Source organism: Taudactylus pleione, unplaced genomic scaffold, assembly GCF_031769625.1.
Source record: "Taudactylus pleione unplaced genomic scaffold, aTauple2 ptg000326l, whole genome shotgun sequence".
In the NCBI taxonomy this organism is placed as follows: domain Eukaryota; kingdom Metazoa; phylum Chordata; class Amphibia; order Anura; family Myobatrachidae; genus Taudactylus; species Taudactylus pleione.
In genome coordinates this window covers 1,772,353-1,786,804 of record NW_028284727.1, presented here as the reverse complement: position 1 = coordinate 1,786,804, position 14,452 = coordinate 1,772,353, and the positions used below count along the sequence as shown (strand labels likewise).

The window sequence follows — 14,452 nt, the reverse complement described above, 5'->3', positions numbered from 1 at the left end:
ATATTTATATATTTTTGTAATTATTTAATTATTTATATTTTTTATATATATATATGTATATTTATTTTTTATTATATTGTAATATAATGAAGAACCTTTGGATTATAAAGGGTATATAAGGGTTTTGGTATACCTGATCTGAGTCACACAGGTGAAATATAAATTAGGTGTGGAGAAAGGATAAAGAAATAATAAAGAAAGAGCGCATGCGCACACCTCCAAGAGACGGATAAAAGGAGTGTGTGGCAGTGCATAATTAAACTGACTGAGAAAGCCGCTAACAGCTAGGCAGAGAAACGCGTTTTATTTGTTGCAGAGACGCCGGCAAATACAGCTCTTATTTGTTGCAGAGACGCCGGCAAATACAGCTCCATATATATTGAAAATTCCACTCTGAAGGGTACCCACAGAGATAAATTACCAACACCGAGGTAAGCCGCAGAGGGCTACTTATGCGGAGGATTTCTAATAAGTACGGAGGTGGCTATCTGGACACTATACAGGTGTAACAGCACGACCAGCGAAGGCGTGTAGCCGAAGCAAGCTGAATGCTGAAAGACCTCCAGTCTATCCCGGTAAAGAGAAGTTTATAAAAAAAATTTTTTTTTTTTATATATACAGTCAGGTCCATAAATATTGGGACATTGACAGAATTTTCATATTTTGGCCTCTATTCACCATCACAATGGCTTTGAAATGAAACAAAGAAGATGTGCTTTAACTGCAGACTTTCAGATTTAATTTGAGGGTAATTACATCCAAATCAGGTGAAAGGTGTAGGAATTACAATGGTTTCTTAAAAAGTGGGAGGCACATATTGAAACTGTTGTAACTCCTACACCGTTCACCCGATTTGGATGTAATTACTCTCAAATTAAATCTGAAAGTCTGCAGTTAAAGCACATCTTGTTTGTTTCATTTCAAAACCATTGTGGTGGTGAATAGAAGCCAAAATCTGAAAATTCTATCAATGTCCCAATATTTATGGACCTGACTGTATAACCCTCTTTATACATTACATGGCCATGTGGAATATGAAATTGAGAGTATAACTCACCACAATTAAGAGGAACTCCCTGACTGTGTTTATTTCCTAAAGGCCTATGAACGAGATTGTGATTTAAATAAACTCGTCAACAGCAGAGCAAAATCCTGCTGAAGGGATTAAACAAACTGTTTTAAAAGGACTATATATCAATTAAGACCGTTGAGGGTCTAAAAGAGCTTTCATATTTCCTCTACAATTAAGGATATGTTTGAAATCAAGACTGAGGACAGTCTGAAATAATATACTGCCTAGTACCTACATAGGTGTTTTTGTTACAATTGTATTTAAATTGAGACTGCTGATAGTCTGAAACAACATACTGCCTAGAAAAATCTAGGAAGCAACATATTTATTCACTATGTATCAATTTGATTTTTAGTTTATTATTGATACAATTGTATCTATTTATTGAACAGTGGATGTTATGCTGCTGAAGGAATACTTACTACTTTCAGCAGACTGAAAGGTTATGTGTATATCAAAAAATCTTTTATGCTAAAGTATAGAGAGATTGTATGTTATATGTGGATTATTGATTTTATTGTAGGCTGGTGTATACTTTATACGGTTGCAAATATTTTTTTTTTTTTTTTTTTAAAAAGAAAGAAAATTTTTTTTTTAGAACCAATAGAGGTATATTAAATATATTATTCTTACTCAGCTGAATCAGCGCTTTCTTTTTTCTATTTTGCATTTTTTTGTCTTAAAAAGGGAGTTTGAGTAGACTACCTATGTAGAGAGCAGCAGTTTCAGTGCATATTAATAATAAGATCAGCGCCAAGTATCTTTATTTCAGCTTTGAACACAGAGCTCTCTCCCAGACAGAAACCACTCTCAGACACAGTCCAAGAGACGTCACTATAGTGTGTAAGGCCGAGACCGCATCTGCGTTGTCGCATGTTTGCGTTTTGCGTTTTAGGCGCACAGTTTGAGATACAGAGCCATGTCTCTCATTCTATACAGTCCATTCACTACCAGTTTCTGCAGTTATGAAATCACTATTGTGTGGTGCAAAATTCAATGGCACCGTCAGTTTTTAATATACAGTACAGGCAAATTCATAGCGGCACACTAGTTGTCCTAGCAGACGGGGGATGGTGTCCTTGGCAATGGTCACTATTCGTAGCATTTTTCAGGACACTAGTGCAGAGCTGACTGCTTACACTAAATGGATTAACAAAGCATCCATTATTATGGTAATGAGAGGCTCTTGCTTGCTTTGGGGGAAGGGACCTGATGCACTGTGTATGACTCTCGGCCCACTGGGCATGCGCCAGAAATCCCATCGCAACCCTCCTACTGGGCATGCGCCCGCCAGAGATGGAAATTCAACAGCATACCGACTGCAGTAATACAGCCAACCAACTGCGCATGCTCAGTGATGATCTTCCATACGCCATGGCATAGCGCTACATGGCGTATGGCTTGGCGCCACAGATCCCATTGTACAGGTACCCCCTCCATTTCTAATCCATCGCAGATGGCTGACAGCCACCATAGCGCCAACCGTGTAATACAGAGAGCTCTCTCTCATACAGATCCCACTACTACCGTACTTAGTGTGCAAGGTTGGAAGAGCATCACCATTGTCATAAGTTTGCAATGCAACGCTATTTTGCGCTTCAAACGCACAGTCAGCTTTGAACACAGAGAGCTCTCTCCCAGACAGAAACCACTCTCAGACACAGTCCAAGAGACGTCGCTATAGTGTGTAAGGTCGAGACCGCATCTGCATTGTCGCATGTTTGCGTTTTAGGCACAGTTTGAAATACAGAGCCCTCTCTTGGCGCTACAGATCCCATTGTAACCCCTCCACTGGGCATGCGCATGAAATCCCATTGCAACCCCTCGAAGCAGACAGCCACCACAGCGCAGACATTGACGAAAGTTTTGCACTATTTAAACACACAATCAGTTTGTAATGTCTTACTTTTAAGCAGCCTTTTAAACAACAACACTACAGTATTACAGTACAACACTACTAAAGCAGTTTCACTATAGTGTGCAGAGCAGACAGTGCCAATAAAAAAAAATATACAGTATACGGTACGGTATATTCTTTTCCAGGGATCGAACCCGGGACCATAATTCTACCAAAGTGATCACCTAACCACTAGCCCACACGACAGCTACAGTGAACCGCAGAGCGGCCTCATCCTTGTGCACTCCTCCCGCTGCTGTTTTTAATTAAAAAAAAAATTGTCATACTGTAATTCATCCCATCTCAGTGAAAGCTGTGCGTGCATCTCATTAATCTACAGTATCGGTTATACCGTGATAACAACTCGGGCAACTTCTCTACTGTTCAGTTACTGCACCGTATGTACAATACTGTACAGGTACAGTATGTGCAGTGATTTGCATCCTGTTATAAGATCTTACTGTACGGTACAGTACTGTACTGTATGTACCGTACATTATGTGACATTAAAAATACAGTATTGGTTGTGTGAACATGCAAATGCTGTGAATGTGATATCCATCCAATTTACTGTAAGTTTAACAGTATGGCATTCAGTACAAGGCATTCAGTACAAATGACAACAGTGGAGCACTCGCCACCCAGCGGTTAAGCACTGTATTAAATGCAATTACAACAGTGGAGCACTCGCTACCCAGCGGTTAAGCACTGTATTACATGCCATAGCATATCCTTCGTTGAAGAATACCACAGTATGCCACAGTCCATGGCGCGACTCAGAGGCCTGCACGCCACGCCACAAGTCCATGGCGTGACTCACGGCACGCCATGAGCAACAAAATAGCTGGGCAGACTGGTATATGCTATATACCTTTAGAGGATGTTTTAAATTCTGCTGTTCAGTACTAAAGTAATGAAAAGAAGGGCAAGTTAACGACAGCTTCTGATCGATCGCCCTCCAATAGAAATCAATCACATAAATAGTTTCATGGTGGGGTTCCACCAACTACAAGATTAACTTGAAAAAAACACAGAAAAGGTGGTCTGACGGTGCACTGATATAACAGTGCACCTTCCTAGGGCTATTCAACATCGCAAACAATTGAATCGCCCCCCCACCAATGAGTCACTAACGGCATTTGTGAGTGTCATAGAACGGCCCTAAAAAAAGTCCTTAATCTTATGTTATTTAAAGGACTCCACATTCCATTGAAAGGAGTCAAAATGATCAGTGGGTAAAAATGTTGCTCTTTTACTAAGGACCTGTTTCTGGAGTCAAAAAAGTCTTGAAGATGTTGAAAACTAAGTTGGTTTTGCCCTGTCCTCTTTTTTGGCTTACATTTGGGATAACCAGTTTTGCCTTGTGCGCCTGTCTAAAGGATGGATATACAGTGTGATGGAAGTAGTAGGTTTGTTGTCACTTGCAGAAGTAGAAAAATCACCAAAGAGTCTGTATCTAGGGTGGTCTCTGCGCATTTGGGCTGTGTGTCATGATTGGACTCCCGATTGCCAGCTGTTGACCCACGTTGGGCCTGATTCAGATATGTACGTAATCCCGATGGTTAGATTTACGATGGCAGAAGGTCTGCTCATACACATGACCTATTCTGCACATGTGCAGAACGGGTCCTGCAAGCTTGCATGCAGTACCTCCAAGCAGTTTGTAGACATATCTATGTAAATGTAATAGGCTGCGGCTTTGAGACATCGGCGAGTCCCGTACGAGACTTCCTGGGATTTTAAAGTAGTAGTCTTTTAATAGACAAAACCAGGTTGAATTTGCTTATTAAAAGAATGCTATTTTAAAACATCAGGAAGTCACGGTTGGGACTCGACGATGTCTCATAGCTGCATTTACCCCATAGACTCAGGAAAGAAAAACATGATACAATGTATGGTTCTAAAACAAGGTCAATTGCAGGAGACACTGGAGTCCTAAAGACTCATTCAAACATTGTGGGGAGAATGCAGCTTATAGATGCAAAAGCATCTTAGCCCTGTCATCCGCTCTTTTTAAGGATGGTTAATAATTCAAACATTATCTCACATATTGGGCCTAATTCAGAGACGGATGCAAAGGCGATCACGCACGCAATCAACCAATTGTTTGCCATCGCACATGCGTATAAGCCGCACTGCGCATGTGCAGAGACCACGGATGCACATAGGAATCCATTGCAGAGTGAGTGACAGGTTGTCAGCGTTTGGGGGTGATCTGTCCATTTAAACACTGTTACATGGGCGTACATAAATTAGCACTGCGAGTGCATATGCAGCTCTGCATGTCTAAAGAATGCCCAAGGCTGCGCAAGTTCTGACCAAGATGGCCATGATATGTATCTGCATGCGAAATGCTATGCGACAGTGTCAGCGGCTGTGACACTGTAACGTAACATTTTGCATGCAGATACAACCAGTCACACACAGAATATAGGAATGCCGCATATCATAATAATCAGCAGAAGCTACTTGTGCATACTAGTCGCATCACTTCGCAATTAAGACACATTTTAAGGGATAAAGTCGCACAAAAAGAAGCTCAGCCTCACCGAGTTGTGCCACGGGATGGCGCAACTGAAAGGGCTGTTAAACGTGCAAGGAGGCTAGATGTATGTGGACACATCTGTAAACAAAAAATGCTTTATTATTTAACTAAAGCATTTTTAACTAAGTTAAAGATAGTAAAGCTGGTTCACATATGCACAGAAGTATGCAAGATTGGCTGGAACTCCTAAATGCGTTGATACAAGATTTCAATTGCTGACATAAACAGAATAGAAATTCTTTGTTCTCTGTAAATGTAGAAACATTTTCTTTAAAGTGCATGGTAAACAAGGATAACACAAAAAGTTCTATGTAAAGGATATAAAAATAGGGTTTTATTTAAACCACAAACATGGGTTCAGTGAACATGTACTTTTCTGCCACATGATTAGAAGAGCAAAGCAGGGTCCTTTATAGCAGATGAAATGACTGGGACCCCTTAACTGTGACCTCCATAGCTGTTTGTGCAACAACTATAGTATGGGGCTCAGAGGTGGGGGATCTAATTGACAGCTATATGGTCTGCGCTTTGTAAGTGGGCTTATTTAATACTGTATGACTGGGTAGTAAAGGCTTATCAAGGGTTAATGTGATTACTAATAGATAAATACGGGACACACAAATCAGATCTAATACAAAGAACCAACAGCAAGGTTCAAAGCCTCTGACAACAAGTTCTACAGCAGTATCACACTCACAATAATGATCATGACACTATGGGGCTGATTTAATTGTTTGAGCCGGCGGCTATCAGTGCCGGGCGCCCAAAGGAGTAATTCAATTGTTGCTCCGTTCAGGCACGAACAACTTCTGGCATTTCTGCTCACCCCTCCTGAGGAGGCGAGCAGAAATGATTGAAAAGTCTGTGGTTTGGGCACCTAAATGGTAGTTAGGGCACCCTAACCAGTGCTTTAGACGGATGTAGCCGCTATTCTCGGCTAAACCCTGTTTAGTTGGTTGCAGCAAGCACTATAAATTAATGGGTGCCCAAAACAATTGAATTGCTACATTGGATGCATATTAATTATTGTGGCGCCCAAAACAATTGAATCACTCCCTATGGTAGGGAAACCCCACCAATGTCAAGAGGTGATAAACGCTGAAATAACATATATAAGTAGACCTGATAAGGCAACAGAGATTTATCTAAATTCAGAGTCTGTGAAAGAAGAATTGTCCGGATTCTCTAGGATCAGGATAGGCAGCATGATTAGACTCAAGGAATGAGCTGAGTCAAACAGCTAAAAAAAACTGAGCAGGAAGCTACAACTACAGTAGCACCAGTGAAAAAACAACACATATATTTAAAGGCTAGGTAACCAATGAAGTGGAGTCTGAATTCCAGCCTGCATAATCAGCAGCATCTGAGAGATAGTCTAGGGGAGTAGAAACTATCATCTGTTACATATTGTTCAAATGCTTTTTTCACTATTTAAGTATCATAACTTTAAATAAATTAAATAAGTCTGTAATGAAAACACCTGTGCTCCAGCATGGAGAATGGAAAAATGCACTGTGGTCATCCACCAGACCAACTTTCCTCCAACCATCCAACTAGTTGGTTGGAATGAAAATCTGGTAATGTATGGGAGCAAATGACAATCAGCAATTTGCTCCCAAACACCAGAAAACATGAAAAACAAACAGATTTAATGAACTTGTCTGAACAACAGCTTACGTCCGTTTTCCGGTGTTTATGAGCAAATGGCTGATTGTCATTTGCTCCCATACATTACCGATTTTCATTCCCACCAACCAACTAGTTGTATGGTTGCAGGAAAGTTGGTCTGGTATATGGCCAGCTTTAGAGGTTCCTGAGGACTGGAGATAGGAAATACCTGTGACTGATAAAAATGAACAAAGCAAGGCTATTTGCTGGGGCACTTTTAAAATGCAAATTCATGTAATGATTAATTCTATTTAAAATTTAACCTTTATTAAATAGCCATAAAATGAAGAGGTATCTATATTAATAACATTGTACTTTGTAAGGCGCTGCAGAACACTTGTGGCGTCATATAAATAAACGATAATAATAATAATTAGTATCTAATATCATGAATTAGGATGTTACAATCAAACATCCACAATTGATATGGCGAAAATATTAAACAGAATCTGCCTTCCACTGAAACAAGTATGAAATTAATTTTACATAGGTGAGGTATCTGTTTGTATAATCATAAATTAGTTATATCTTGTGTGCTCTACCATGCGCCATCCTATACCATCAATCATCCACTATAATAGACCTACAGCACCTGGTCTTCCTAGGTGGTCTCCCACACAAGTACTAGCCAGGCCTATTACTGTATTGCTTCCAAGATCGGACGAGATTAGGCACTTTCAGTAAAGTATGGCTGTAGGTTGCGATTATCGCAGCAGAGATGGATTAGTGCCCTTGCACATGGTCAGAGCAATATAAATGTAGGACTGTCACGTTTAGTCCAATTTTTTCATAAAAAACAGATTTCAAGAAAAGTAATGCATGAGCATACTTTAATAGTTGGAAAATTAGTATAATACATTACATATGATTATATAGATATTAATATGAGATGTTGAGTCTATCAACCTGTAAAATTATTGCTAAAATGCTGTAATCTGAACTAGATATCTTCACAATAATTTATTGAGATTAATTAGCCTGGAAAAAAGTATATAGTATTATATATTCTTGTGTTTATAGGTTCAGAAAAATTAGGATCGGTTTCTCATAATTAATATACCCTTGTAAATAAAGAAGAGCCAATGCTCTTAACAAAATAGGAGATTGAGCATAATAATATCAGTAACACGTCACTTGCTATGTACATGTTACTTTCATAATAAGTGTATCCTTCTGAGCAAAAGAAGGGAAATAGCCACCAATCTCAAAATACATAGAATTAACACAACAGTATTAGTAGTACATGTTATGTTAGTATATCTTTATAGGCAGAAAGGAGCCACCAATCTCAAAGTACATAGAGTTTGAGTGTAGCAGCGTTAGTAGTACATCTTTTACTATGATCAGTTAGTATATCATCATAAGCAGAGAAAAGCCGCTAATCTTAAGAGTGTATAGGGTCATCATACACGGTTGCTGCAGTCGAGCCGAACAGCCCTTTTCAGTGCGCCAAATCCAATTTCACTCGGCTTGTGCTAAGTATATTTTTCGCTTGAAAATGAGTCTTAGTTGCATACAGATGCGACAAACTACTTCACAAGACTGCATTGATTAATTTCATATGTGACACTACTACATGTTGATGACATGATACTGTAGTTATAAAACCAGGGCCGTTTCTTGAACTGGACTGGACACTTTAACTAATTTTGGATGTTGGAAAATAGATTTTATAGATTAAATTTATAATCTCATGAGAGTATCAGTGCCTTTAAATCACAAATTTTTAATTTTAGGCCGGCTTCAAAAATGTTTCCTATACCTTTTATTAAAGATTTGAGCAAAATAGAGCTTAGCGGACCGTGTAACTAATTTGAACACAGTATAATGTAGATTTTATGCTAATCAGCAAATAGTTATACATAAATCTGTGATTGAATAATTAAACCAATTCAAGAGACAAGAAAGCAGAACAAAACTAAACCACATACTGTATATTATCTATATAGTAAGATGGGGAACTGTAAGTTAGAGTAGTGCAATTGTCCTAACACGGACATAGTATGGAAAATAAAAAAGGAAGCACCACTACCCAAAATTATCAATATTGTCAATAAATCTCACATATATTGTGAACAGGTTAAAGAGCAAAAAATTACAGCGCTACAATCCATCCTATGGATACCAACAAAAATGAGAGCATAAGGTACATATGTGTCATACCTCCTAAGTCCCCTCGGCACGCCATATCCCGTGAGACTCTGCTAGTGCAGGGCGTTTTTTTTACATCTTTTTTTTGCCGAAAATGCATCTAATCGCTATGCGAAGCCACACTTGATATGTGACATTTATATATCAGTGTGTGACTGAGTCCCTGAATCTGCTTTTTTCATTCCAAGTTCCGTTGTGGTTCATATACTCAGTTGCACGCAAGTATACAAGTGTCTCATATCAAATAAACCAGCAGTCAAAGTCACATTGCATTGCAACTTAGATGCATTTTCGCCAAAAAAAGATGCCCGACGCTACAAGAGTAGCACGGGACCTGATGACTCACTCACGCCAGGCAAGTAGCGCTGTGTGGCGTATTAGGGCTAGATGTATGAGGACACATGTGTATGATACAATAGATAAGAATCTGCAGGGTTTGAACTCCTGTATGTTAAAAGATCTGCTTTCCCTTGCTGTGCAAGGCAGCGAGTCCTAAACAATGGTGCAGTGAAGGAAGATAAGAGTGGCACCATTACTGAGCATTGTGTTATGGGTCCACCAGATAAAAGAGCCACTGAAAGGTAAAGAGGTAAGTAATAGATGTGGTACCTTCCCGAGGAGGAGGGGATGTGGTATGGGGGATCCCTTGGGCACACAAGGGTATACCCAGGGGACTTACGTACATTTAGCCGGGGCTTGTTTACAGAGGCACTAAAGTTTGCAGTTGACAGCTAGATACCCAAGTCATGTTATCTCATCTCAAATATCCAGATTTCTATGTCATATTTCTATAATAAATGATGATGGGAATTGTGCTTTTGGGCAAATGTATTCAATGGGTGATAAAAAGTAACATATTATTTTCTCTGGGCATGATTCAGCAAGGACTGCAATTGCAAAGCTGCACGCAGGCGGCTTTACAATTGTGATCCTTGCAATTATGGTAATGCAGCAGGAGACGTCACGCCTCCTGCTACATTACGTATCTGAGCTGCGTTGTCCAACGCAGCATCGGATACTCTGCGGACCATCCACCGGCTGCGTGACCCATGGGGTCCCGCAACCGGCCGCCGCAGATTAGAGTTAAGAGGCCAGGAAATCTCCATCAGCCAATGGAGATCATGGCCTCTTCCCTCCCCCACAACAGCGGTGACACGCCTGTTTCGAGAAACGGAGGACATCGCCGCCCCCTCCCTGCCCCTAAATGGCAGCAGCCTCTCAATCACTGACAGTCTGCTGCCAGTCTCCGTGCGGGCTCACAGAACGGGTGTGGCGTCTGTATTCAGCAGTGCACTAGCATGCACTGCTGAATTAGGCCCTCTGTCCTCTCTTTAGTAATGTAACAATGTATTAGTGTAAATTGGGTTAGGCAAAATCAGGTATGCATTTACATAGAGGTAGACCAAAAGGAGAACCTGTACATGTAATCATTAGCATGCACTGCTGACCTTGTACTGTTGTTGTCTTTGCATATGGCTTGTGTGACATTTAAACACCTTGATAAGAACTCTGTACTATTGTCAAATATATGTATTTTTCTTTTGATTAATCCCGCCAATTTAAACTAAAGTAGAAAATATTCAAATGGTGAAAAACCTATATATATATATATACACAATTACTGCAGCAGAATGTGTCACTTAGCTCAATCACAGAGTATAAACGCTGTAATTATATAACCATAGGCTGGCTGCATAATTTCCTTCACATCAGTCCTAAGTATTTGATGGGTTCTATTATTTATGTTTCATGCAGTGATTTAAGTAATTTAAAGAAAAAAACATTAAATTTTGTCTCCAACGCTGCATATGTCCCTCATACAGCTGAACTTTGCAACTGAATCCCAATATAGAACATCACAAAGGGATTACCGCATGCCAGAAATACAAATTATCTCTCTAATCGTGTAGCACATCATATAAGCTGATCACATCTATGCTGTGAGCTATAAAAATTCCATGATGGAAGCAAGTAATGCTGAATTGGGTAGCTTAATTAATTTATTCTTCCAATTTGTTCTTTGAAGTAGCATTTTGTCAAAGATTAAAGATGTATTAAAGATACAAACTAAATTATTTCAATACATGGCAACAAACAAAAGGCTTCAAACGGAGATGCATTTACTGCGAAACATGATTTGTGATGGCATTAAAGCAGTCCCATTGGCCACTATAAGGCTATACAGATGATTCTACTTATCATTTATCTAGCACCTTCTAGAAAATAATAGCTAGAATCTGATTTGCTATGGGCAACATCTGGTTGCTATGGGCAACATCTCAACTTCTAAAAACCCGCAGTTAAATATACCGCCTAGCCTCAATAGGCCATGCAGTGCACAGGAATTTGTTTTAAATATGTATAAAGACGGAAAACAGAACTTGGTGTGAAAAAAAGCAGTGGCCGCTGCATTGTAGCACTTCAAATAGATTCAGATTAATTTGTACACAGATATACAAATGTCACATATCAATTAGTGCAGTCTCATTAAGTGGTTTTGTCACATCAGATTGCAATTAAGAAACATTTTCGGGTAAAAAAGATGTGAAAAAGATGCTCGGCACAAGCCAAGTCGCACGGTACCTGGCACGCCAAGAAGAGCTATTTGTCGCGACTGTGGCAATAGTGTATGAGGACACATCTGTATTTGACCTTCCATATCATTTTCATGGCTACTAACTGCTCTGAAAGCAAGGCCTTATTACACTTTTTACTATAGTTAAGTACAGCAAGCAACCCAACACATAATAAAAATGAGTATACTAAAGGCATACAAAATATGATTGCTGTACTCAAGTAACAATATGATATAGATACAGAAGAAACCATCAGTCTGTAACGTGTTATTGGGTTTCTTATTGATTTTATTTCAGAGATGCAACATGTCTCTCCAGTGTTCTAGAGTAAGGGAGGTGTAAAGCACATTTACTGTCTAAAATAGTATTTAAGTCTTAGGATTTAGGGCCTGATTCAGACCCACTCGCGAGCGGCTGTCCGCTCGCAAGTGGGTCGATGTTATGCACTGAGCATGCGCACGACGGAGGGAGCTCCGTCGTGCGCATGCGCCAGACGCGACGAGCGAAGGAAAGTCCTTCGCTCGTTGTGTCCGATCAAAGGGGGCGTGCTGTCAATGTTGATTGACAGCACGCCCCCTTTGGTGGGCGTGCCGGGGGCGTGCCTCCCTGACGGGGGCGTTCCCACGGGAACGCCTCCCGTCAGAAGCCGGCCCACTGACATCACTAGTGATGTCAGTGGGAGTGATTTTGGCTCTGATAGAGCCAAAATCACTCCGGAGCTTGCGGTTGAAAACCTCAACCGCAGGCTCCGGCTCGCAATTTCGATGGTCGCGATGGTCTCGACCATCGCGGCCATCACAAAGCACGCTCGTATAGCCTGTGGGTGGTGACCCACAGCTATACGAGCGTCCAGGAGGACGCTCCATGAAAATGGAGCCCGGCCCTCATTCAGAGCGTGCGCTCTGCTCAGAGCGTACGGCTCTGAATGAGGGCCTTAGTTGTTTAGAAGTGTGAAAGGTGTTGCGGCGCTGCCTGTGTGCACTGGCTGTGTGGACACAGGACTGAATGACACAAAGGACCGAGGACCTGCCAGTGCCAGGTGAGGTCTGAGTCTCTGACTGGTCCAGACAGAGACTGGGGCGGCAGTATCAAAAGTAGTCGCCAGCCCAGCAGCCTGCCCCAGCCACCATCCATTACAACTCCTGTGCTGCTGAATTTATTCAGCAAAAATAAATAAATGTACATACTGTATATAATATATATATACATAAACATATATATAAATTAATGTATATGCATGTGTAGTATATATATATATATATACACATAATATATATATATATATATATATATATATATATATATATACAGGTGCAGAAATATTGGGACATTGACAGAATTTTCATATTTTGGCCTCTATTCACCACCACAATGGCTTTGAAATGAAACAAACAAGATGTGCTTTAACTGCAGACTTTCAGATTTAATTTGAAGGTAATTACATCCAAATCACGTGAACGGTGTAGGGATTACAACGGTTTCTATATGTGCCTCCCACTTTTTAAGGGGCCAAAAGTAATGGGACAAACTAAACAATCCTAAATCTAACTTTCACTTTTTAATACTTTGTTGCAAATCCTTTGCAGGCAATTACAGCCTTAAGTCTGGAAGGCATAGACATCACCAGACGCTGGGTTTCATCCCTGGTGATGCTCTGCCAGGCCTCTACTGCAAATGTCTTCAGTTCCTGCTTGTTCTTGGGGCATTTTCCCTTCAGTTTTGTCTTCATCAAGTGAAATGCATGCTCAATCGGATTCAGGTCAGGGGATTGACTTGGCCATTGCATAAAATTCCACTTTTTAGCCTTAAAATACTCTTTGTTGCTTTTGCAGTATGCCTCTGGTCATTGCCCATATGCACTGTGAAGCACCGTCCAATGAGTTCTGAAGCATTTGACTGAATATGAGCATATAATATTGCCCAAAACACTTCAGAATTCATTCTGCTGCTTTTGTCAGCAGTCACATCATCAATAAATACAAGGGAACCAGTTCCATTGGCAGCCATACATGCCCACGCCATGACACTACCACCACCATGCTTCACTGATGAGGTGGTATGTTTTGGATCATGAGCAGATCCTTTACTTCTCCATACTCTTCTCTTCCCATCACTCTGGTAGAAGTTGATATTTGTCTCATCTGTCTATAGGATGTTGTTCTAGAACTGTAATGGCTTTTTTAGATGTTGTTTGGCAAACTCTAATCTGGTCTTCCTGTTTTTGAGGCTCACCAATGGTTTACATCTTGTGGTGAACCCTCTATATTCACTCTTGTGAAGTCTTCTTTTGACTGTTGACTTTGACACATATACACCTACCTCCTGGAGAGTGTTCTTGATTTGGCCAACTGTTGTGAAGGGGTTTTTCTTCACCAGTTAAATAATTCTTCTGTCATCCACCACAGTTGTTTTCCGTGGTCTTCCGGGTCTTTTGGAGTTGCTGAGCTCTCCCGTGCGTTCTTTCTTTTTAAGAATGTTCCAAACAGTTGATTTGGCCACACCTAATGTTTTTGCTATCACTCTGATGGGTTTGTTTTGATTTT

General features: G+C 40.3%; 1 protein-coding gene and 1 pseudogene across 3 annotated transcripts in view; both read right to left on the bottom strand.

Annotated features, from left to right (window-relative positions):
* The window catches only part of AKAP7 (A-kinase anchoring protein 7), a 306,535-nt gene that overhangs the window by 151,257 nt on the left and 140,826 nt on the right, over positions 1-14,452 (bottom strand). The gene's annotated exons all lie outside the window — the stretch shown is intronic.
* On the bottom strand, positions 7,763-7,881 carry LOC148509442 (5S ribosomal RNA; annotated as a pseudogene).